Here is a 25,994-nt window from a genome sequence, read left to right on the forward strand (position 1 = left end):
GGGAATTTTGCATTATACAGTCACTTGTTACATATCAGATGCATGGGCCGACCTTCAGGAGTGCATAAAGAGGAAGAATAAAAAGAGAACCTCACACACCAAAGTGGAGGAAAGATAGGAGAAGGTGAACGAAGGAAGAAAAAAGCAACAAAAAACAGTGGAGAGTAATCTGATATTGACTACCAAAAATGCAGAATACACCTACAAAAACAGCCGAGACATGTTCCCCAAGGGAGGGGAAAACAACAGGTTGAGGATAGACATGCAGCATGGAAGGGAAAAGATGATGCAAAGAATGGGGCCAGGTAGTAGCCAAGTACAAACAGGCAAAAGAGTGGTGAGCCCCCTCGGTGGTAGTTCAAGTGTACACACCAATATCAGCTCATGACAACAAAGAAAGGAAAATGAACTATGAAATAGAAGACATTATCCACAGAGAAGCAGAGGAAGAGGAAGAGCAAACATCATAGTCATGGTTGCCTGGAATAGTGTGGTTGGGCAAGGTAGTGACCTAAACATCATGGGGCAATTGGATTAGGAACAAGAAATTACAGGAGTGATGGTGGTGGAATTCTGTTGGCAGAACAACTTGGTGGCGATGAACACTTGATTCAAGAAAAGGAAGAGTAAATTGTACATATGGAAGAGCCCCAGTGATATTAACAAATATCAGACAGACTACATACTTGTCAAACAGAGGTTTTGGGGCAGCATAGAAGATACCAAGACATGCTGCCTGCTGATGTCAGTTAAGGTCTTGGCCATTGGGTTGCAGGTATCAGTACAATGCTGAAGAGGATAGGACAAAGGGAGGAGAAAGCAGGAATGGGACCTGGAAAAGCTACGAAAGAAAAATTAGGCAGTAAGAGAATCCTTGGAGCAACAATTTAGTGAAGTGTGAGGTGAAAATGCAAGCATAGAAGTGCAATGGTGAAATGTTACTCTGGTTTTATTGAATACTTTAAAAGAGTGAAGTTGGGAGGGAAACAAAGATACCGAGGAAACAAAGATACCGAAGAAACAAAGATACCGAGGAAACAAAGATACCGAGGAAACAAAGATACCGAGGAAACAAAGATACCGAGGAAACAAAGATACCGAGGAAACAAAGATACCGAGGAAACAAAGATACCGAGGAAACAAAGATACCGAGGAAACAAAGATACCGAGGAAACAAAGATACCGAGGAAACAAAGATACCGAGGAAACAAAGATACCGAGGAAACACAGGATCACCACTGAGATGCTGGAAAAGATGGAGGCAAGGAGTAAGTGTAAAAATGTTAATGAAGACAAATACAAAAAAGTTAACAATGCACTCATGAAAGAAACAAAATGAAGGAAAAGTACATAGAAGAAATTCGCAACGAATTAAAGCAACTACAAAGCAGAGGAAGGTACAACTTCATATACTAGAAAATGAAGGAACTGAGAGGGAGAGAGAACAAAGGAGTAAGAACCTTTGGAATAGAAGACTGTAGAGGATATATAGTTACTGAACAAATACACATTGTGAAAATATGGGAAGAATATGTAAAAAAACCTTTATGATAGGGAACACTGTCCACAAGATGTCGAAATAGGGACAGAGGAGGCTACTGATGAAGATAAAAAGGGCCCAGCATACTGACAATGTAGACAGAGAAGGCAATTAAGGACTAAAGCTACAGGAAATGACAACACACTAGTGGTTTTGTTCAAAGAAATCTGAAACAGAGGTTTGAAACTAATGACTCAACTCCTCAACAAAATTTACAAAACTGGACGTCACAAGGGTTAATCTTGAGAAGAAACTGGACGTCACAATGGTTACTCTCAAGAAGAAACCAAAGCCACGAAATTTAGTGACTACAAAACAATTGGTCTGATCTCACACATGGTGAAGATCATTCCAAGAATGTTCAACAGGCAAATGGTACACGAAACTGAGGAAGTAATAGGAGAGGACCAGTTTAGACTTAGGAAATGAAAAGAAACCAGGGACATAATTGGCATGGTGAGGATTTTGTCAGCGAAGGTTTTGGCTATTAATTAAAAAGTTTGTGCTTCTTGTATAGACTGGCAGTAGGGCTTTGACAGAGTCAAATGGACAAATTCGATGAAGGAGATAGGAATGCACTGGCGAAAATCAGAAACTAAGTCTCAACTAGTACGTGAGGCAAAGAATAAAGCTGCAACTGACCTACGGAGAAACTAACAGTGTGGAAATAGGAAGAGGAGTAAGACAAGGATGCTGTCAATCACAGAGTCTCTTCAACCTGCAAGGAGAATGGCTGGTGAGAGGAAAGCTTTGAAAAGATGTGGAAACTTCAGGATAGGACAACTCATCAACACCATCAAGTAAACAGACGATCTGGCAGTGCTCGCCAAAAATCAGAAACCAATTAGTGGATACTGGAACAAAATATGGAATGGAAATCAACACTGAGCAATCAAATGTGATGGGGACTACAAACCGGGAAAAACCTTTGAGGATAACTGATGAAAATTGAGAACGTGATGCAGCTGGAGTACTTGGGAAGCTCACCGACAAAGGATGCACAATGCACAAATGAAATTTGAACAAGAATCACCATGGACAAAGCTGCATTCAAAAAGAAGAGCACTCTTCTGACTAGCAATTGGGGCTGGAATTAAGGAAGAAACTGATCAAGTGCTACATCTGGAGCATTGCACTGTCTGGACCATGAGGGAAATTGAGAAAAAAATACCTGGAAAGTTTTGAAATGCAGTGCTGGAGAATAATAAGGAAGATCGAGAGTGCAGTTCGGTGACAAACGGCTATATACTGAAAAGCTGTATAATTCAAAGGAAGGTCAACAGGATCAGACACATACACACGATGAGCTCATACACAACGTCATCAGAGGGAAATCAAACAGAATACAAGATGAGGAAGAAGAATAATTCAATATCTGAATGACATGAAAGATTAAAGGAGATGCAGTAAACTGAAGGAACAAGCTCAAGACAAGAAACATTGGTGTCATAAATGACATCAACATGCCACTAGGCAGAATACTACATAATAACAATAATAATCGCACCAATATAGATTAAACTGTGGTTTAGTACAATCAAAGACAACTATTTCTAGACATTCAAGAGAATTCTGCAGTGCATAAGAAAAGTGTGTTTCAGATTTTAGAGGAGTACGAGCCGCCAACCCGTCCTTCATCCTCTTCTTCCCTTGTAGATGCCTGTCGGTCCCAAATTGACAAGCAGTCCTCCAGTACTGGTCAAATAAATGTTTTCTAAGCTAAAATCAAACAATGGAAAATCCAGGATGGAATGTAAGAATATTATGAAAATGAAAATTGCTACTCACCATATAGCGGAGGTGCTAAGTCGCAGATAGGCACAACAAAAAGACTGTCGCAACATAAGCTTTTGGCCAACAAGGCCTTTGTGTCGGAAATAGAAGATGCAGGCATGCGCATGCACACACACGCACACCCACATCCACACCCACACACGCGAATACACACAAACACAACTCACACACATGACTGCAGCCTCTGGCAGGAGGCTGCAGTCGTGTGTGTGTGTGTGTGTGTGTGTGTGTGTGTGTGTGTGTGTGTGTGTGTGTGTGTGTGTGTGTTGTATTTTCGACAAAGCTCTTGTTGGCCAAAAGCTTACACTGTGACAGGCTTTTTGTTGCGCCTATCTGCGAGTCAGCATCTCTGCTGTTTTCCAAGCTACCCCCTTTGTGTTTTCTCAGGATTCTTTCAACGAATCTGTGACATTGGCCTTTCCTATTACTAGTTTTATGTAGTTATTTAACTGTAAATTACTACATATACTTATTCCCAGATATTGCTTCTTAAACCCCTCGTATTAAATTCCAAGTTGAACTGTGCTTTGGAGTCTTCGTTACACTGTAGGTCCTCTTATAAGTGCCTGGTTATGTAGTTCAAAAGTCAGAGGAAGACAGCAGCACAATACCTCCAGTAGCTATTGTTCCTAGTAAAGAACTGTGGTGTTAAAACCAATGTTTAAGATGAGGCCAGCATATCTTTATTTAACATTATTTCAGGCAGGAAACAAAAGGCCCTTGCTTGGATGAGTACATCATTATTTCTTACTGACAGTAAATGCTTTGTTTATTGCAGTTGTGTAAGCCAGAAAAGAAAGTAAGTCCATAGTCACATAATCTAGTACTGGGGCTCTCACCTCCCTCACTCACACACCAGAAACGGCACCCTCACTAAGTAATGAATTCATGTCACAAACAATAGAAAAACAAATTGGATACCATGGCTGGAGCCAGAGTCATCATCTGTCAGATCTCTTAAACCTTAAAAGAAGAACTAAATGTAAACAAGTGAAATCAGGGTGGACGAACAGCTGATCCAATGGAGCTATACGAATAGTTTCACGTGGTATGTTGCACAGAACTGTTACAGTATTGTGCTGGTATTTATTTGGGGCAGTGAGTAGTGACCATGCATACGCCACTCACTTAGAGCTAGGTTGTTGATAAAATATCAATACATCAATACTTTTTCAAGAAAATATACATGTCTATTGGAGATATTTTTTTCACCAATATATCAATATCAAAACAGCAATATCAGGTGCCTATATTTTTATTTCATATTATATTTTTTCGCAATTTTCAGTAAATATTTGAAGTTGTTCCTTTCAAATTGAAGTAGAACATAATTTTATTTTCACAGTGTCAACAAGTCTTACAACTTCTTGAGCTTTCATCACGTCCAATCTTTCTCAGTTTGGTGACGACTCCATGGCACAGTTCAGTTTTTAACACCACTAGTGTGCTATTTCTTCACATTGGCATTCTTCAAAAACGTTACTGAAAATATACAACAAAAATCTAAATGACAAGATTGGTTTTTGCCACGAGTGGAGATGTGTGAGGAGAAATGCTGACATAATTGGTGCTCGGCACTACCAACTGGAACTGCAATGTTTAACTTCACCATGCAATTTTGACACTACAATTGCTAGGTCGCTGGCGTTTGCTCAAATGAAAAAGCAGGGAAGTCAACATGAAGTGTTCTGGACAAATCCAATGTGCAACAAAACTGAATGAGGGACCCATCGGTCACCTTATAATGGGCCACTTACATGCAGTTATCATTGCTACCGAAGTGGTTATTGCCTAGTGTGAACATGCATCATTTTCCTTTAAATCCCTGCTCTAAGGGGTATAAGCTAGCTGCTAGCTTGTTGATATACAGAACATCTAATAATAAATCAATACTTAATAATGTACGGAAAGTTCTGGTTGAGAATTAAGAATTTTGAGTCATCTCCTTTAATCCTAAATAAATCAAAACTTAAATATACAGCTCTAAAACCGACAGTTCATTTACAGTGTGCTGCCTATATTTTTAGAGGCCAGTATATCAATATATCGACACCTTTTTTTTGAAATATCGAAGGCCGATAATGATATCTTTAAAAATATCAACAGTCCTACTTAGAACACGCCAGGTAGGCAGTCTGGTAATGGAGAGGAAGCATAGCGGTGGGATAGGGTGAGGGTCAAAATTCTACAATGTCACCTAGGCTTGATTACAGCAAGCAGATTCTGATGGATGTAGACTGCACTAAGGAGTACACCAAGCAAAATGATGAAAAAGCTGAATTAAAAGATGCTTGACAATTATCTTATAAAAGCCAACTTACATATACCTCTCCCCCAGGGGAGTGCAAAGACAAGACTAGAATAATTATACCACTAATTACAGACTAATAAGAGCACTACATACATGAATGGAATAGAAAGGAACATTGACCTGTAGTACATGGTAAGTACTCTACGCCACGCACTTCACTGGTTTACAGAATATGTACGCATATGTGTAGTAATAAAGAGGGTTGCACAGGATAGACTAGTGTAGAGAACTGCATGAAAGAAATGTACGGCTTCAAGACCAAACCAACATGAAATTTTCTCATTGAATATCCTTCAAATGGTGATCACTTATTTGCTTATTGCCTTTATTGCTTGTATTTCCTTCCTCGTGTACTTACGAGAATCTTGTGATTTCTGCTGACTTTGTTCTAAAATATTTGTGTATTGCTATACAGAGCTGTGGCTATGGTTGCCAACAGCACTATGTGGTGTACTGACTGTTGGTTGCATACTGCACCCAGCAGACTGTGATCAAAATGCCAGCAGTATCAAAAGGGGACTGGGAAGAGGTGTCTCTACCCATATCAGACACATGCACTGATGCCGACTGCAGCTCCAGATCTCACTGGCCCAGTGAAGAACTACAATGATCAGCTATGTTACCCTTCGATGTTGAGCACAATTGGAGGCAGAAAGAGGAGAACTCAGTGACTTTCAATGTGGACTACTCATTGGATGTCACCTGAGCCACAAATTCATGAGGTGCATTTCAACTATTCTAAAGCAACTCCTTCCTGTCAGTTAAATTTTGCATCTGTAGCACGTTATCTTCGTGGTGTAGCAATTTTAATGGCCAGTAGGGCACTAATGTCAAACCATTGCTGTACCTAACAATGTATTTCAATTTAAATGAAGAAAACACATTGCATGCTCTTGTAAGCTAAAAGCACAATTAATATGCTGCATTGTTAGTTGCAACAGGCAGAAGATGTGTTTTGTTGGTGCCGCACATTTTAGTGATTTTGGTCCAGACGAACTCACACTGCACTGTTCTTCTTCGGCACACGAGTGCAGAAGTGTGCACAGAATCAGCAAAGTGAAAAATCCATGCAATACGGACCTTTTTTCATATATAGAAGCCGACTTTGGAATTTTCCTCTGGGTGAGGCACCAGAACCGTGTGCCAATTTGAAGTTCTAGATTCACTTATTTTACTGTTCGTGTTGCTTCTATGTAATCTTTCACTGATTGTGTCGATAACCATTTGCATAAGCCACTATAACATTGTACTGTTATAGTCAACTACAGGCTTAAACTTAACTGTGTCACCCAGTCACCCAAGATCCAGAGCACCATCAGGGCCGAGACAGTGTTAGCTTCCTCGTCATCATACAATGGGTAACAGGTGTTGAACATCTGGGAGAGCTTGATTTTATGATTGTAGAAACACATCTACAGAAATTAAAAAGACCTGTTTCCATTCCAGCCTCGACACTTAATAATGCAGCCCTCCAGTCCAACAATATCAGTTTTTAAATGCAAAACAAGTTCGTGCTGCTGAAATTCACTGGAAGCTTATTGAAGTTTATGGTGCAGGTGTAATGGATGGTATAAATGTGCATAAATGGTGTAGCTCTTTAATGAAGGAAGGACAAATGTTCATGATGAAGAGCAATCTGGACAGCCTACTGTAATGAATAAAGATTTGACATAAAAAGTTGATTAGGCAATTCGGCAAAACAGGCACTTAACTACTGACGAGCTGCATCAAAAATTTTTACAAGTTTCAAGAGCAGTAGTTTATGACATTGTTCCTGACAGACCACTACAAGAAAATGTGTGTGAGATGGGTCCCAAAATGTTGACAGACAAACATGAAGCAAAGCTAACGACACATTCTTTGTCCGTTTTGAGTACTATCACAAGAATGGTGAAAAGTTCATGAGTCACATTCTGACCAGTGATGAAATGTGGATTGTGCATTACACTGCAGAAAATAAATGTCGATCCAGTGAGTGACATCATTCAAACAACCTTAAGAAACCACAAAAATTCAAACAAAAACCTTCAACGCGGAAAATCATAGCCACAGATTTTGGAATCAGAAAGGCATTCTTCTGTTAGACCTTTGCCAAGATGAATGATAATAAATGCTGAGAGACACTGTGAAACATTATTAAAGCTTAGGCGTGCTATTCGTAATCGCTGGCTGGGACAGCTCTCTAGAGGCGGCGTTCTGCTTCACAACAATGTTCTGCCTCATGATGCAGCAAGAACAAAGACATCTACATATATACTCCGCTAGCCACCAAGCAGTGTGTGGCGGAGGGCACAATTCGCACCAAAGTCATATTTCCCCCCTCTGTTCCACTCGCAGATCGCACGAGAGAAAAACGACTGTCTGAATGCCTCAGTACGAGCTCTAATTTCCCTTGGCTCTGAATGATGATAATTACGCGATTTGAAAGTTGGTGGTAATAATATATGCTCTACATCCTCGGTGAAGATTGGATTTTGGAATTTAGTGAGCAGCCCCTTCTGTTCAGCGCGTTGTCTATCTGCAAGTGTGTCCCACTTCAAACTTTCTATGAGATTTGTAACGCTCTCGCAATGGCTAAATGTACCAGTCACAAATCTTGCTGCTCTTCTTTGGACCTTCTCAATTTCTTGAATCAGACCCAACTGGTAAGGGTGCCATACAGACGAACAATACTCTAAGACTGGACAAACTAACATATTGTAAGCTATTTCATTTGTTGAAGGACTGCATCACTTCAGGATTCTACCAATAAACCGCAATCTACAGTTCGCCTTACCCATTACTTGTGTAATCTGATCATTCCATTTGAGATCATTTTGAATAGTCACACCCAGATACTTGACTGATGTTACTGCTTCCAAAGACTGATCATTTATTTAGTAATCATACATTCATGGGGATTTTTGCCTTTTTATACGCAGTAGGTTACAATTAGTAATATTGAGAGATAACTGCCAGTCATTACAGCACACATTTATTTTCTGCAAATCCTTATTGATTTGTTCACAACTTTCATGTGATACTCTTTTCCTGTAGACTACAGCATCATCAGCAAACAGTCTAAGGCCGCTGTCAATACCATCAACCAGATCGTTTATGTAAAACGTAAAAAGCAGAGGACCTATTACGCTGCCCTCAGGCACACCTGAAGTTTCTCTTGTTTCTGTCGAAGTTACCCTGTTCAGGACGACATACTGCTGACTGTCTGTTAGAAAACTTTCTATCCAACCGCATGTCACTGGATAGACCATAAGCGTGCACTTTTTGTAGCAAGCGACAATGCGGAACTGAGTCGAACGCCTTTCAAAAATCGAGAAATATGGCATCAACCTGGGAACCGGTATATAGAGCATGTTGTATATAATGACCACTGTTTCCTAAAACCGTGCTGGTTTCTGCAGATGAGCTTCTCAGAGTCTAGAAAGGTCATTATGCCTGAACACAAAATATGTTCCATGATTCTACAACAAATCTATGCCAGTGAAATTGGCCGGTAATTATGTGCATCCGATTTTCTACCCTTTTCATAGATTGCTATTGACCTGGGCCTTCTTCCAGTCCTGTGCAACTTTCTGCCATTCCAATGATCTCTGATAGATGATGGATAAGAATGGTGCTATATTTGTAGCATAGTCAACATAAAATCTTATGGGGATACCGTCTGGGCCACATACCTTTCTGGCGTCTAAGGATCTAAACTCTTTTACAATCCCAGATATACTAAACACTATGTCAGCCATCCTTTCAATTGTTCAATAATTGAAAGGGGGAATGGTGCTCCAGTCCTCTATCGTAAACGAGTTTTTGAAAGCTAGGTTTAGAATTTCGGCCTTCTATTTATCATCATTAGTTACATTACCCATACTGTCAGCAAGAGAAGGTATTGAATTATTTGTAGCATTTTTTTGGAGCTGACTATGAAGATATTCATTAATGACACTTTTATTTGCTTTCCCAAACAAGAAAACTACGCTGTTTTTTCCACTGACATAGAAGCCACAACGACTTTATGGTCACTAATACCTTCTTCTAGATTGTTGTTGTTGTTGTCGTCTTCAGTCCAGAGACTGGTTTGATGCAGCTCTCCATCCTACTCTATCCTGTGCAAGTTTCTTCATCTCCCAGTACCTACTGCAACCTACATCATTCTGAATCTGTTTAATGTATTCATCTCTTGGTCTCCCTGTAAGATTTTTACCCTCCACACTGCCCTCCAATACTAAATTGGTGATCCCTTGATGCCCCTAGCAGCTTATCCCTTCTTCTAGTCACAATGTGCCACAAATTTCTCTTCTCTCCAATTCTTGCAGCGTCCCCTAGGTCTTTGCACTGATCTAGAACGCGTGACTGTAATCCAGTCGTCTGGACCAAACCTAATATTACAACAGTAGACTGCAGCTCCCAAAACTGCCAACTCTTCCAGCACTGCTGCCAAATCAGCATCTAGTTCCAATATAAGCTGCTGTTTACCAAATACTGTGTAGCAAAACTGACAATCACTGCATTTCCAGAGGTGACACTCTTACATGAATACTGGACATAAAATGGCATTATAATCTATGAAAAACAAAAATAAAGCAATTTACATACACAGACATCTGCATACTTACGGGTATAGTATGACAAGGATGGAAAGGTAATTGGCTGTGACCATATAGTAGGAATCATCCTTAATTTCCTGAATTTATTTTGAGAAACCATGGAAAACTCAAGTCAGGATGGCTGTATGAAGACAGGAACCTCCATCCTCCTGCAACAGTTTGCACATTTGTTCATAATCACACTGATGGTATTTAGTTAGTGTGCGGCGGAAAGTGTAAACTGCAAGTGTGTTAGCTCTACAAATACAAACGTAAATTGAATGAAAAATGTACGACATACATAGAAATCAGTGAATACTGCAGTCATAAATGCATTGTGCTTGATATTATAACTCAAGTGTCTGGAAATTCGGTCTAGAAGTAGTTAACTACTGGTACGTATATGAAGTCAAATAAAATGGCTCATGAGTGTGATGTGCGCAATGTTCTACCACGCGGAAGTACAACTGTTGAAAGTGAAAATATTCTATGTCACAAATGTGTAACAGATATTGAACATTTAAAAGAGTGTATCATAAGCATGCAAACAGCGATTAGGACGTTAAAGAATGATTTAACGAAACTTCAAAATGAAAATACCGAACTGTTAGGTTACCTGAAATCGAGTGCACCAATCAAAACAAAACCAACAAAAACTGTAAATAGTGAGAAAGAAAAGCAGCATGAATGGACCAGAAGCAAAAATACTACAGCGAAGGACTCAAGTGTTTGTGTTATGAAGTGCCCTGACAAAACCAACAGCGTTAATACAAATGAAAACTGTAAAAAAGCAATCGACCAGTGCCCCAAAAAATGATACACAGTGATAACAAGAGACAGAACGTATTAATTCTTTCTGACAGTCACCGTCGTCACTGTGCAAAAATTATGAACAGTTCTCAAAATCAAAAACACTACATCTCTTCTGTAATAAAACCAAACGCACAGTTAAAGGATGCGGTTTGTAACAGACGGGAAGGCGAAAGAATATACGAACAATGACAGTGTCATCATTTTAGGTGGGACAAACGACATCCTAAAGAAATTTCAGGATTTCAAATGTGCCTTAACAGATTCTCTTCATAAGACAATCCAAACAAAAGTTATCGTGTGCACAATTCCGTACAGATACGATGTACCAAAACTGAACAACAGAATCTATGCTGCAAACGAATTCTCAATGAGGACAGCAAAAAATTATGAGCATGTAATGGTAGTGGATGTCAATACATTCCTCAGTAGAAGCTATTATACAAAGCATGGACTTCACTTGCGAATGGAAGGCAAAGACAAATTATGTAGACATTTACAACTAGCAGTAAGTGCCAATCTGCAAATACCGGCTGTAACATACATACAATTTGAAGACCTTTCAGCAAATATGACAGTGAAAACACAAGAAAAATCAGCAGCAGAAACGGTCTTATCCAACTCGATAGTTATGAAAGATAAATGAGCAGGTGCAAAAAAGAACTGTACTACACCTTCATCAGTCAAAGAAGACACAGCGAAACAAAACCACCATCGACTAAACCAAGCTGTGATACCGGCAAAAACATCTAACCATAAAAAAGCAGCAGAACCAAGTTCCACACCCAAAGATATTCAAGATACAACAAGAAGAACTGGGCACTGGAAACCAGAAACAGTACCTACAGGAGACCCACTAAAGACGTCAGCAGATCCAGTCTCAAAAGTATCACTAAGGACATCTAATTTTACATGTATCAGTGAACACAAACAATCAACTACTACCACCCCAGCAACAGGAGGAAGTTCACCAATTCCAGTGAGAAGAAATGTAAGGCGACCATGCCATCTACAAGATTTTTTATTCCCAAAAAGCCTCAAGACCAAATTAGGATAACTAGTGCACCTATCAACACCACCTAAAGTAGCAGTCCTTGCAGCAAAAACAGAAACCACCTCAACATCAACCACACAAGTAAAATGGCCAGAGAGATGGAGAACTGCCCCTTTTCACCATCAGGACATTTTCTTATGACCAATGGAAAAAACCAACTCGCGCTTCTAGATGAGAATGAAGATTTCTCACATAATTTAAATTCAGGAATAAAGGTAAATGGTCAACCAAGTACAATCAGAACAAACCTAAAATCTCACCAGGTCACTCTTCATCATCAGAATATACAGTCACTTAGGAATAAAGTAAGAGAGCTTGAAATCTTGCTATCAAGTGAACTCAGATACGTTAATATACTGTATTTAACTGAACACTGGCTGAAAGAAAATGAGTTAAGGTCAGTGAAAATAACGGATTATGTGTTACCAGCACAAACTTGTAGAAATAAGTTTACACATGGAGGGAACTGCATATACATGACGAAAGATATCGAATTCAATAACTTAGACAATGTTGAATCCTTAAGCACTGAGAAAGATTTTGAAATATCAGGCATAGAAATTCCAGCTTTCAACTTAATTGTAATATGTTTATATCAATCTCCAGATACCCACCTAAAAAAATTCAATACTCAGCTTGATACTTTACTAAATAAACTAGTAACAAATCAAAAAACAGTTCTTATATGTGGAGACCTAAATGTAGACTTAAATAAGTGAAGCAATTAAAAATCTGGGCTGATGAACATATTGACAGCCAAAAATTTGGAGATTACAATCCACTCCCCTACGCGTGAAATGAATCATTCTAGCACTACCATAGACCAAATAATAATAAGCTCCAAAACAAAATATAAATCAGTTGTAATAAAAGCTGGACTGGCAGACCATCATGCACAGGCTATAAGCTTTTGTGTAAACACTAATCCATCCTATAATTATATGAGGAAGACTACTCACATGGGCAGAACTTTCAGTAATACTGCAGTACAAACATTCCAGAATTATCTCCAACAAGAATCATGGGAGATAGTGCATAGTACAGAAAATATTTCTGATAAGTTTCAGACATTCATGAATATTTTTAAATATTATTTTGATCTTGCTTTTCCATTGAAAGCCAAAACAACGCAAACCAGTAAAACTAACAAGTGGATTACTAGTGGTATAAGGAAATCTTGTGCTAGAAAACAGTACCTTCACAATGTTGCAAGAAGCTACTACACAACTCAGGAGTTTGATAGTTACTTTAAAAAATATAAATCTATCTTAAATAAAATAATAAAGGAGGCAAAGAAACAAGACAATGACAAATACATAGAAGATGCTTCAAACAGAACCAAAGCAATCTGGCAAGTTGTACAAAAAGAAACCCAATCTTACAAAAGTAGAGTTAATAATATAGTATTAAAGGCTGGCTTGGAAAACATAATAAGCCACAGGAAGTATATAATATGTTTAATAACTATTTTATAAATGTAACAGAGAAACTACTACAACAGACTTCTAATAGAAAACAGCGAACAGAAACAGGGAAAAAAGTATCAAGCAGATCAATGTTTCTGTACCCAACAAATGTAGAAGATATACAGGTTACAATAAAAAGTCTCAAAATGAAACACTCTGCAGGTGTAGATGATATACCTAATTTCATTATAAAGAAGTGTAGGGACTTGATTACTGAGCCCTTAAACCACGTACACAACCTATCTTTTGCTACAGGAACTTTTCCTTCATGTTTGAAAATAGCAAAAGTAAAGCCATTATACAGGAAAGGAAACAAAGATGATGTTTCCAACTACAGACCACTGGCACTTCTTTCTGTTTTCTCAAAAATATTAGAAAGACTTTTCAATAAGAGGCTAACAGACTTCTTAGAGGTAAATGGCTTTCTGTCAGAATTTCAACATGGATTCAGAGCAAACCGCTCAACCGAATCTGCAGTTCACTCCTTTCTATTAGAGGCACTGATAGCATTAGACAACAAAAAACTTACCATGGGCATATTTTTAGATTTGTCAAAGGCATTTGACACCATAAATCATGACAAATTGCTAAACAAGCTAGAAAATCTTGGCATTAGGGGAACAGCTAACAACTGGCTCAGCTCTTATCTTAAAAACAGGGAACAATATGTGGAAATAGATCAAGAAAGGGACAATGTCATCAGGAAATATAACTCCAAGCTACTGACTGTTAAATATGGAGTGCCACAAGGATCAGCATTGGGTCCTGTTCTGTTCTTACTCTATGTAAATGACCTAAACATAAGCAATGACAGCAGTAAAACACTTCAATTTGCTAGTGATACAAGTGTTCTAATTACAGGTAACTCAGAAGAAACTCATGTAAAAAACATAAAAGAAACCACTGACAGGCTAACACGTTACTTTGATGACAATGACTTAATAATAAACACTGAGAAACTGTAGCTATGGATATACACACAGCACAAAGAAAAAATCTGATAGCACCCAATCTAGAGCTATACGGACAGACAATCGCCAAAACAGCCTGTACTAAATTTCTTGGACTTCACCTACAAGACAACTTGAAATGGAAAGCACATATTGAGCAGATGAACAAAAAATTAAGTACTTCTTGTTTTGTGCTGCGTACATTAAAAAATTATACCAGCTACAACACCCTTCAGTGTGTATATTATGCAGTTGTACACTCTCACCTCCGGTATGGGATTATGTTCTGGGGAAATTCTAGAGATGCCATCAAAACATTCAAAATTTAAAAAATAAAAAAAATAAAAATTATAAGAATAACGGAAGGGGTAGATAATCGCAAATCTTGTAGACCATTGTTTCAAAAAAGGATGATCCTGCCACTTACTTGCATATATACACTTGAAAATATAATGTATTTAAAGCAAAAGACAAAAATTGGATGTACATGTTCAAAGCACCAACACAAAGTTATTTCGAAACGGCCTTATCCATCCTAGTATCAAAATATGCAATGCCTTACAGATACCATTAAACACATACAAACCATTGGTCACTTCAAATCTAAACTCAAGTCGTACTTGGTTGATCATGTTTTTCACAGTATATGAATACCTACAAAACTAAATTTTGGTGTGTTTACCCAATGTAGTCTCATTCAGAAGAACATTTGTATTTTATCTCTCTGTATAAGGCGTAACAACATTTATTTAATTATTCATCATTAATTGATATATTGTGTGTTATTATGCACGAAGGTATATTATATGTGAAACTGTTAATATTAACAAAAAATTCCAAATATCTCTTGCACATTGTGCAGCTGCAGATGAAAATGGATCAATAAATCAAAATATGATCATGAAAGAGAACACGTGCAAGACTGTTTGAAAATAAGAATTATTTTTCGGCAAATCAGTTACATAATTTAAGAGTAGCTTTTAAGCCTAAATATTATGCACACCACAATGAAACTTATTTTACGAGAAAATATGAAAGTTGTTAATTTAGATTTTAAGATCGCTTATTGTCACAGAAACGGTGGATAGGTTAGTTCACATCTACTGCACAATCGAGATAAAACGAAGTAATTTGATGATATTAAACTAGTAGTTTTGTGAATACTGGCATTATACGAAACTAGTACGTGCAATTACACAAAATTATTAGTATTTTCGTAAAACTAAATGCTCTAACTTATCTATAGCTCTGGGATATAACGTCGATGCGGAGTATTTCCTCACTAACAAATATTATCTACTAAGTACTGATCAACTTAATATATTACAATAGCTGAGAACGCACTGAACCTCTGTAAATACGAAACTTTACATTGTTCCGTCTAAGCCACAGTTATAGCTAATCAGGAAATCAATTCAATAATTAGAATCTTGGGCTACATTACAAACCTATATTTCGCCGCAAGTTCCATTCAAAGCGAGTAATTAAAAATACTGCCGAATATGATGAGCTCAAATTCAAAGCAACTCCAAATAACCTCAGTAGAACGTCGAATAATTTCAATTCCAGCGCTCCGAATATTAACTTCGTTCCTCGTCTCTCATTGGCTACCTAAACTGTCTTCCCATTGGCTACGAGAGCTGAAGCATGGCCAACATATACGCTTGGAAAAAAGGAGCGGTTGAAACGATCCTGAATTGAACTGAAAGACTGGCATATTGGATTTTATTACTGCCATCAACTTTTGTGCTGTTAAAGAACCTACATATGCACCAATTTACCTACCGACCTATCACGCACACTGTTTCGCCCAACAAATTATGCTGTATGATGCGCTATCTTGGCAGGCATTCCGAGAATCATCATCCGCTGTCACTGCGAGTTGAATAAACGTTGCGTTGAAATAAGGCTAAAGGTAAGCCAACTGCCCAGATTCTGTAGGACCGTCCATCAATGGAACATCTAATCTCGCACTGGAAGAATTAACAAAAATAAGTCCCGCAAAACACCGAACATGTCCCGCATTTTTGTAATTTTCACTATCCATCAATCACATCTTATTTACATACATCGTAGGAAGTATCGACCGAATTGTCAATACAGAATCTCTGTTTGACTATATGCAATACAATTCGTTGACGAGCGCAAACGAAAGAGACAGAAATACAGCATAAGAACTTTTTAGCCAGTACATCTCCGGCGAAAAGTTGACCGATTAGTCTGTTACGTGTGGGATGTTCAGATGAAATCATCTGGCTTTCCTTGGGGCGGGAATGTGAGAGAGAAAATGCTGACATTATGCCAGCAACCTAGTTGCGCGTGCCTCATACTACGCAATGGCTAGCGAATGACTGTCACAGAGATGTAACATGAGTTCTTGAAAACAAATTATAAAGGCCCTCATGGGATGAGGTACTTATTTGTAGAAAAGAAAATGAAGTTGAATTAAGGGTTTTATAATACAATAAAGCCTGAGTACATACCGATAGAAATATGACTTGTCCAGTTACCCCCCTCTCGTCGATATCACGCTACCGATGGGCAAATAAACATTGCCGCCTTGCAGCGAGAAGACCTCGCTGTGAGGAAACAAAGATTGAATATCGGCAGCGTCATATCTACGAGAGGGGGCAACTGGACAAGTTTTCATTCTATTGGTGGGTACTCAGGAGGGCGGAGGAGAGGATAGAGGTTCAGGGCACTCTCTTGTCCTACGGGTGGGAAATTGCCCCTAAAGGCGGAAGAATCAGCAATGATGCAGCAGGCAATGGATACCACTGCATTAAAGACACGTAACGTGTATCCACAGGACATGTGGCCTGTATTTGAAGAAGTTTCATGATGATCTCTCCATTGGCAAAAGATTCCGGAATAGTCCCCCATTCGGATCTCCGGGAGGGGACTGCCAAGGGGGAGGTTACCATGAGAAAAAGATTAAATAATCAACGGAAGGATAACGTTCTACGAGTCGGGGCGTGGAATGTCAGAAGCTTGAACGTGGTAGGGAAACTAGAAAATCTGAAAAGGGAAATGCAAAGGCTCAATCTAGATATAGTAAGGGTCAGTGAAGTGGAAGGAAGACAAGGATTTCTGGTCAGATGAGTATCGGATAATATCAACAGCAGCAGAAAATGGTATAACAGGTGTAGGATTCGTCATGAATAGGAAGGTAGGGCAGAGGGTGTGTTACTGTGAATAGTTCAGTGACCTGGTTGTTCTAATCAGAATCGACAGCAGACCAACACCGGCAACGATAGTTCAGGTATACATGCCGACATCGCAAGCTGAAGATGAACAGATAGAGAAAGTGTATGAGGATATTGAAAGGGTAATACAGTATGTAAAGGGGAACGAAAATCTAATAGTCATGGGCGACTGGAATGCAGTTGTAGGGGAAGGAGTAGAAGAAAAGGTTACAGGAGAATATGGGCTTGGGACGAGGAATGAAAGAGGAGAAAGACTAATTGAGTTCTGTCACAAGTTTCAGCTAGTAATAGCAAATACCCTGTTCAAGAATCACAAGAGGAGGAGGTATACTTGGAAAAGGCCGGGAGATACGGGAAGATTTCAATTAGATTACATCATGGTCAGACAGAGATTCCGAAATCAGATACTGGAGTGTAAGGCGTACCCGGGAGCAGATATAAACTCAGATCACAATATAGTAGTGATGAAGAGTAGGCTGAAGTTCAAGACATTAGTCAGGAAGAAGCAATACGCAAAGAAGTAGGATACGGAAGTACTAAAGAATGACGAGATACGTTTGAAGTTCTCTAACGCTATAGATACAGCAATAAGGAATAGCGCAGTAGGCAGTACAGTTGAAGAGGAATGGACATCTCTAAAAAGGGCCATCACAGAAGTTGGGAAGGAAAACATAGGTACAAAGAAAATAGCTGCGAAGAAATCATGGGTAACAGAAGAAATACTTCGGTTGATTGATGAATGGAGGAAGTACAACTTTTAAAAACTATAAAGCCTGAGTACCTACCAATAGAATGAAAACTTGTCCAGTTGCCCCCTCTTCGTCGATATGATGCTGCCGATGGGCAAATAAACATTGCCGCCTTGCAGCGAGGAGATCTCGCTGTGAGGAAACAAAGATTAATAACATTTTGGAAATCAAATACTTCATTCTAATATGTAGTTGAAGAAACTAACTTTTAAAAAGTATAAAGTCTGAGTAATTACCAATAGAATGAAAACTTGCCCAGTTGCCCCTTCTCGTCGATGTGATGTTGCCGATGGGCAAATAAACATTGCCGCCTTGCAGTTACAAGACCTCGCTGTGTAGAATCAAAGATTTATTACATTTTGGAAATCAAATATTTCATTCTTATATGAAGTTGAAACAACTAACTTTTAAAGATTATAAAGCCTGAGTACCTACCAATAGAATGAAAACATGTCCAGTTGCCCCCTCTCGTCGATATGATCCTGCCGAGGGGCAAACAATCATTGCCGCTTTGCAGCGAGGAGATCTCGCTGTGAGGAAACAAAGATTTATTACATTTTGGAAATCAAATACTTCATTATTATATGAAGTTGAAGCAACTAACTTTTAAACACTATAAAGCCTGAGTACCTACCTATAGAATGAAAATATGTCCAGTTGCCCCTCTCGTTGATATGATGCTGCCGATGAGCAAATAAACATTGCCGCCTTGCAGAGAGGAGATCTCGCTGTGAGGAAACATAGATTTTTTACATTTTGAAAATCAAATACTTCATTATTATATGAAGTTGAAGCAACTAACTTTTAAACACTATAAAGCCTGAGTACCCACCTATAGAATGAAAATATGTCCAGTTGCCCCCTCTCATCGATATGATCCTGCCGATGGGCAAACAATCATTGCCGCCTTGCAGCGGGGAGCTCTCGCTGTGAGGAAACAAAGATTTATTACATTTTGGAAATCAAATATTTCATTCTTATATGAAGTTGAAGCAACTGTCTTTTAAAAAACTATAAAGCCTGAGTACCTACCAATAGAATGAAAACATGTCCAGTTCCCCCTCTCGTCGATATGATCCTGCCGATGGGCAAACAATCATTGCCGCCTTGCAGCGAGGAGCTCTCGCTGTGAGGAAACAAAGATTTATTACATTTTGGAAATCAAATACTTCATTCTTATATGAAGTTGAAGCAACTAACTTTTAAACACTATAAAGCCTGAGTATCCACCTATAGAATGAAAATATGTCCAGTTGCCCCCTCTCGTCGATATGATCCTGCCGATGGGCAAACAATCATTGCCGCTTTGCAGCGGGGAGCTCTCGCTGTGAGGAAACAAAGATTTATTACATTTTGGAAATCAAATATTTCATTCTTATATGAAGTTGAAGCAACTGTCTTTTAAAAAACTATAAAGCCGGAGTACCTACCAATAGAATGAAAACATGTCCAGTTGCCCCTCTCGTCGATATGATCCTGCCGATGGGTAAACAATCATTGCCGACTTGCAGCGAGGAGCTCTCGCTGTGAGGAAACAAAGATTTATTACATTTTGGAAATCAAGTATTTCATTCTTATATGAAGTTGAAGCAACTAACTTTTAAAAACTACAAAGCCTGAGTACCTACCAATAGAATGAAAACATGTCCAGTTGCCCCCTCTCGTCGATATGATGCTGCCGATAGGCAAACAATTATTGCCGCATTGCAGCGAGGAGATCTCGCTGAGAGGAAACAAAGATTTATTACATTTTGGAAATCAAATATTTCATTCTTATATGAAGTTGAAGCAACTAACTTTAAAAAACTATAAAGCCTGAGTACCTACCAATAGAATGAAAACATGTCCAGTTGCCCCCTCTCGTCGATATGACCCTGCCGATGGGCAAACAATCATTGTTGCCTTGCAGCGAGGAGCTCTCGCTGTGAGGAAACAAAGATTTATTACATTTTGCAAATCAAATATTTCATTCTTATATGAAGTTGAAGCAACTGTCTTTTAAAAAACTATAAAGCCTGAGTACCTACCAATAGAATGAAAACATGTCCAGTTGCCCCTCTCGTCGATATGATCCTGCCGATGGGCAAACAATCATTGCCGCCTTGCAGCGAGGAGCTCTCGCTGTGAGGAAACAAAGATTTATTACATTTTGGAAATCAAATATTTCATTCTTATATGAAGTTGAAGCAACTGTCTTTTAAAAAACTATAAAGCCTGAGTACCTACCAATAGAATGAAAACATGTCCAGTTGCCCCCTTTCGTCGATATGATGCTGCCGATAGGCAAACAATTATTGCCGCCTTGCAGTGAGGAGATCTCGCTGTGAGGAAACAAAGATTTATTACATTTTGGAAATCAAATATTTCATTCTTATATGAAGTTGAAGCAACTAACTTTAAAAAACTATAAAGCCTGAGTACCTACCAATAGAATGAAAACATGTCCAGTTGCCCCCTCTCGTCGATATGATGCTGCTGATGGGTAAACAATCATTGCCGCCTTGCAGCGAGGAGCTCTCGCTGTGAGGAAACAAAGATTTATTACATTTTGGAAATCAAGTATTTCATTCTTATATGAAGTTGAAGCAACTAACTTTTAAAAACTATAAAGCCTGAGTACCTACCAATAGAATGAAAACATGTCCAGTTGCCCCCTCTCGTCGATATGATGCTGCCGATGGGCAAACAATTATTGCCGCCTTGCAGCGAGGAGATCTCGCTGTGAGGAAACAAAGATTTATTACATTTTGGAAATCAAATATTTCATTCTTACATGAAGTTGAAGCAACTGTCTTTTAAAAAACTATAAAGCCTGAGTACCTACCAATAGAATGAAAACATGTCCAGTTGCCCCTCTCGTCGATATGATCCTGCCGATGGGCAAACAATCATTGCCGCCTTGCAGCGAGGAGCTCTCGCTGTGAGGAAACAAAGATTTATTACATTTTGGAAATCAAATATTTTATTCTTATATGAAGTTGAAGCAACTGTCTTTTAAAAAACTATAAAGCCTGAGTACCTACCAATAGAATGAAAACATGTCCAGTTGCCCCTCTCGTCGATATGATCCTGTCGATGGGAAAACAATCATTGGCGCCTTGCAGCGAGGAGCTCTCGCTGTGAGGAAACAAAGATTTATTACATTTTGGAATTCAAATATTTCATCCATAAATGAAGTTGAAGCAACTGTCTTTTAAAAAACTATAAAGCCTGAGTACCTACCAATAGAATGAAAACATGTCCAGTTGCCCCTCTCGTCGATATGATCCTGCAGATGGGCAAACAATCATTGCCGCCTTGCAGCGAGGAGCTCTCGCTGTGAGGAAACAAAGATTTATTACATTTTGGAAATCAAATATTTCATTCTTATATGCAGTTGAAGCAACTAACTTTTAAAAACTATAAAGCCTGAGTACCTACCAATAGAATGAAAACATGTCCAGTTGCCCCCTCTCGTCGATATGATGCTGCCGATGGGCAAATAAACATTGCTGCCTTGCAGCGAGGAGACCTCGCTGTGAGGAAACAAAGATTTATTACATTTTGGAAATCAAATACTTCATTCTTATATGAAGTTGAAGCAACTAACTTTTAAAATCTATAAAGCCTGAGTACCTACCAATAGAATGAAAACTTGTCCAGTTGCCCCTCTCGTCGATATGATCCTGCCGATGGGCAAACAATCATTGCCGCCTTGCAGCGAGGAGCTTTCGCTGTGAGGAAACAAAGATTTATTACATTTTGGAAATCAAATACTTCTTTATTATATGAAGTTGAAGCAACTAACTATTAAAAACTATAAAGCCTGAGTACCTACCAATAGAATGAAAACATGTCCAGTTGCCCCCTCTCGTCGATATGATGCTGCCGATGGGCAAATAAACATTGCTGCCTTGCAGCGAGGAGATCTCGCTGTGAGGAAACAAAGATTTATTACATTTTGGAAATCAAATACTTCATTCTTAAATGAAGTTGAAGCAACTAACTTTTAAAAACTATAAAGCCTGAGTACCTACCAATAGATTGAAAACTTGTCCAGTTGCCCCTCTCGTCGATATGATCCTGCCGATGGGCAAACAATCATTGCCGCCTTGCAGCGAGGAGCTCTCGCTGTGAGGAAACAAAGATTTATTACATTTTGGAAATCAAATATTTCATTCTTATATGAAGTTGAAGAAACTGTCTTTTAAAAAACTATAAAGCCGGAGTACCTAACAATAGAATGAATACATGTCCAGTTCCCACTCTCGTCGATATGATCCTGCCGATGGGCAAACAATCATTGCCGCCTTGCAGCGAGGAGCTGTCGCTGTGAGGAGACAAAGATTTATTACATTTTGGAAATCAAATACTTCATTATTATATGAAGTTGAAGCAACTAACTTTTAAACACTATAAAGCCTGAGTACCCACCTATAGAATGAAAATATGTCTAGTTGCCCCCTCTCGTTGATATGATGCTGCCGATAGGCAAACAATCATTGCCACCTTGCAGCGAGGAGATCTCGCTGTGAGGAAACAAAGGTTTATTAAATTTTGGAAATCAAATATTTCATTCTTATATGAAGTTGAAGCAACTAACTTTTAAAAACTATAAAGCCTGAGTACCAACCAATAGAATGAAAACATGTCCAGTTGCCCCTCTCGTCGATATGATGCTGCCGATGGGCAAACAATCATTGCCGCCTTGCAGCGAGGAGCTCTCGCTGTGAGGAAACAAAGATTTATTACATTTTGGAAATCAACTATTTCATTATTATATGAAGTTGAAGCAACTGTCTTTTAAAAAACTGTAAAGCCTGAGTACCTACCAATAGAATGAAAACATGTCCAGTTGCCCCTCTCGTCGATATGATGCTGCCGATGGGCAAACAATCATTGCCGCCTTGCAGCGAGGAGCTCTCGCTGTGAGGAAACAAAGATTTATTACATTTTGGAAATCAAATATTTCATTCTTATATGAAGTTGAAGCAACTGTCTTTTAAAAAACTATAAAGCCTGAGTACCTACCAATAGAATGAAAACATGTCCAGTTGCCCCCTCTCGTCGATATGATCCTGCCGATAGGCAAACAATCATTGCCGCCTTGCAGCGAGGAGACCTCGCTGTGAGGAAACAAAGATTTATTACATTTTGGAAATCAAATACTTCATTATTATATGAAGTTGAAGCAACTAACTTTTAAACACTATAAAGCCTGAGTACCTACCAATAGAATGAAAACATGTCCAGTTGCCCCCTCTCGTCGATATGATCCTGCCGATGGGCAAACAATCATTGCCGCCTTGCAGTGAGGAGATCTCGCTGTGAGGAAGCAAAGATTTATTACATTTTGGAAATCAAATATTTCATTCATATATGAAGTTGAACAACTGACTTTTAAAAAACTATAAAGCCTGAGTACCTACCAATAGAATGAAAACATGTCCAGTTGCCCCTCTCGTCGATATGATCCTGCCGATGGGCAAACAATCATTGCCGCCTTGCAGCGAGGAGCTCTCGCTGTGAGGAAACAAAGATTTATTACATTTTGGAAATCAAATATTTCATTCGTATATGAAGTTAAAGCAACTGTCTTTTAAAAAACTATAAAGCCTGAGTACCTACCTATAGATTGAAAATATGTCCAGTTGCCCCCTCTCGTCGATATGATGCTGCCGATGGGCAAACAATCATTGCCGCCTTGCAGCGAGGAGATCTCGCTGTGAGGAAACAAAGATTTATTACATTTTGGAAATCAAATATTGCATTCTTATATGAAGTTGAAGCAACTGACTTTTAAAAAACTATAAAGCCTGAGTACCTACCAATAGAATGAAAACATGTCCAGTTGCCCCCTCTCGTCGATATGATGCTGCCGATGGGCAAACAATCATTGCCGCCTTGCAGCGAGTAGATCTCGCTGTGTAGAAACAAAGGTTTATTACATTTTCGAAATCAAATATTTCATTCTTACACGAAGTTGAAGCAACTAACTTTTAAAAACTATAAAGCATGAGTACCTACCAATAGAATGAAAACATGTCCAATTGCCCCCTCTCGTCGATATGATGCTGCCGATGGGCAAACAATCATTGCCGCCTTGCAGCGAGGAGATCTCGCTGTGAGGAAACAAAGATTTATTACATTTTTGAAATCAAATACTTCATTATTATATGAAGTTGAAGCAACTAACTTTTAAAATCTATAAAGCCTGAGTACCTACCAGTAGAATTAAAACATGTCCAGTTGCCCCTCTCGTCGATATGATGCTGCCGATGGGCAAACAATCATTGCCGCCTTGCAGCGAGGAGATCTCGCTGTGAGGAAACAACGATTTGCTACATTTTGGAAATCAAATATTTCATTCTTATATGAAGTTGAAGCAACTAACTTTTAAAAACTATAAAGCCTGAGTACCTACCAGTAGAATGAAAACATGTCCAGTTGCCCCTCTCGTCGATATGATGTTGCCGATGGACAAACAATCATTGCCGCCTTGCAGCGAGGAGATCTCGCAGTGAGGAAAAAAAGATTTATTACATTTTGGAAATCAAATACTTCATTACTATATGAAGTTGAAGCAACTAACTTTTAAAAACTATCAAGCCTGAGTACCTACCAGTAGAATGAAAACATGTCCAGTTGCCCCCCTCGTCGATATGATGCTGCCGATGGGCAAACAATCATTGCCGCCTTGCAGCGAGGAGATCTCGCTGTGAGGAAACAACGATTTGTTACATTTTGGAAATCAAATATTTCATTATTATATGAAGTTGAAGCAACTAACTTTTAAAAACTATAAAGCCTGAGTACCTACCAGTAGAATGAAAACATGTCCAGTTGCCCCTCTCGTCGATATGATGCTGCCGATGGGCAAACAGTCATTGCCGCCTTGCAGCGAGGAGATCTCGCAGTGAGGAAACAAAGATTTATTACATTTTGGAAATCAAATATTTCATTATTATATGAAGTTGAAGCAACTAACTTTTAAAAACTATAAAGCCTGAGTACCTACCAGTAGAATGAAAACATGTCCAGTTGCCCCTCTCGTCGATATGATGCTGCCGATGGGAAAACAATCATTGCCGCCTTGCAGCGACGAGATCTCGCTGTGAGGAAACAACGATTTGCTACATTTTGGAAATCAAATACTTCATTCTTATATGAAGTTGAAGCAACTAACTTTTAAAAACGATGAAGCCTGAGTACCTACCAGTAGATAGAAAACATGTCCAGTTGCCGCTCTCGTCGATATGATGCTGCCAATGGGCAAAAAATAATTGCCGCCTTCCAGCGGGGAGATCTCGCTGTGAGGAAACAAAGATTTATTACATTTTGGAAATCAACTATTTCATTATTATATGAAGTTGAAGCAACTAACTTTTAAAAACTGTAAAGCCTGAGTACCTACCAGTAGAATGAAAACATGTCCAGTTGCCCCTCTCGTCGATATGATGCTGCCGATGGGCAAACAATAATTGCCGCCTTGCAGCGAGGAGATCCCGCTGTGAGGAAACAAAGATTTATTACATTTGGGAAATCAAATATACCA

The 25,994-nt window shown here is 38.9% G+C and overlaps 1 long non-coding RNA gene across 1 annotated transcript; it reads right to left on the reverse strand.

The window, feature by feature from the left end:
• Positions 1-4,616: 4,616 nt before the first annotated feature.
• On the reverse strand, positions 4,617-16,087 carry LOC126215352 (uncharacterized). Its single transcript, XR_007542125.1, has 3 exons — positions 15,954-16,087; positions 10,256-10,395; positions 4,617-4,816 (listed from the first exon to the last, which is right to left on the reverse strand). It is a non-coding gene; the product is annotated as an uncharacterized LOC126215352 (long non-coding RNA).
• Positions 16,088-25,994: the final 9,907 nt, after the last annotated feature.

The sequence above is a fragment of the Schistocerca nitens genome, chromosome 12, assembly GCF_023898315.1.
Source record: "Schistocerca nitens isolate TAMUIC-IGC-003100 chromosome 12, iqSchNite1.1, whole genome shotgun sequence".
In the NCBI taxonomy this organism is placed as follows: Eukaryota; Metazoa; Arthropoda; class Insecta; order Orthoptera; family Acrididae; genus Schistocerca; species Schistocerca nitens.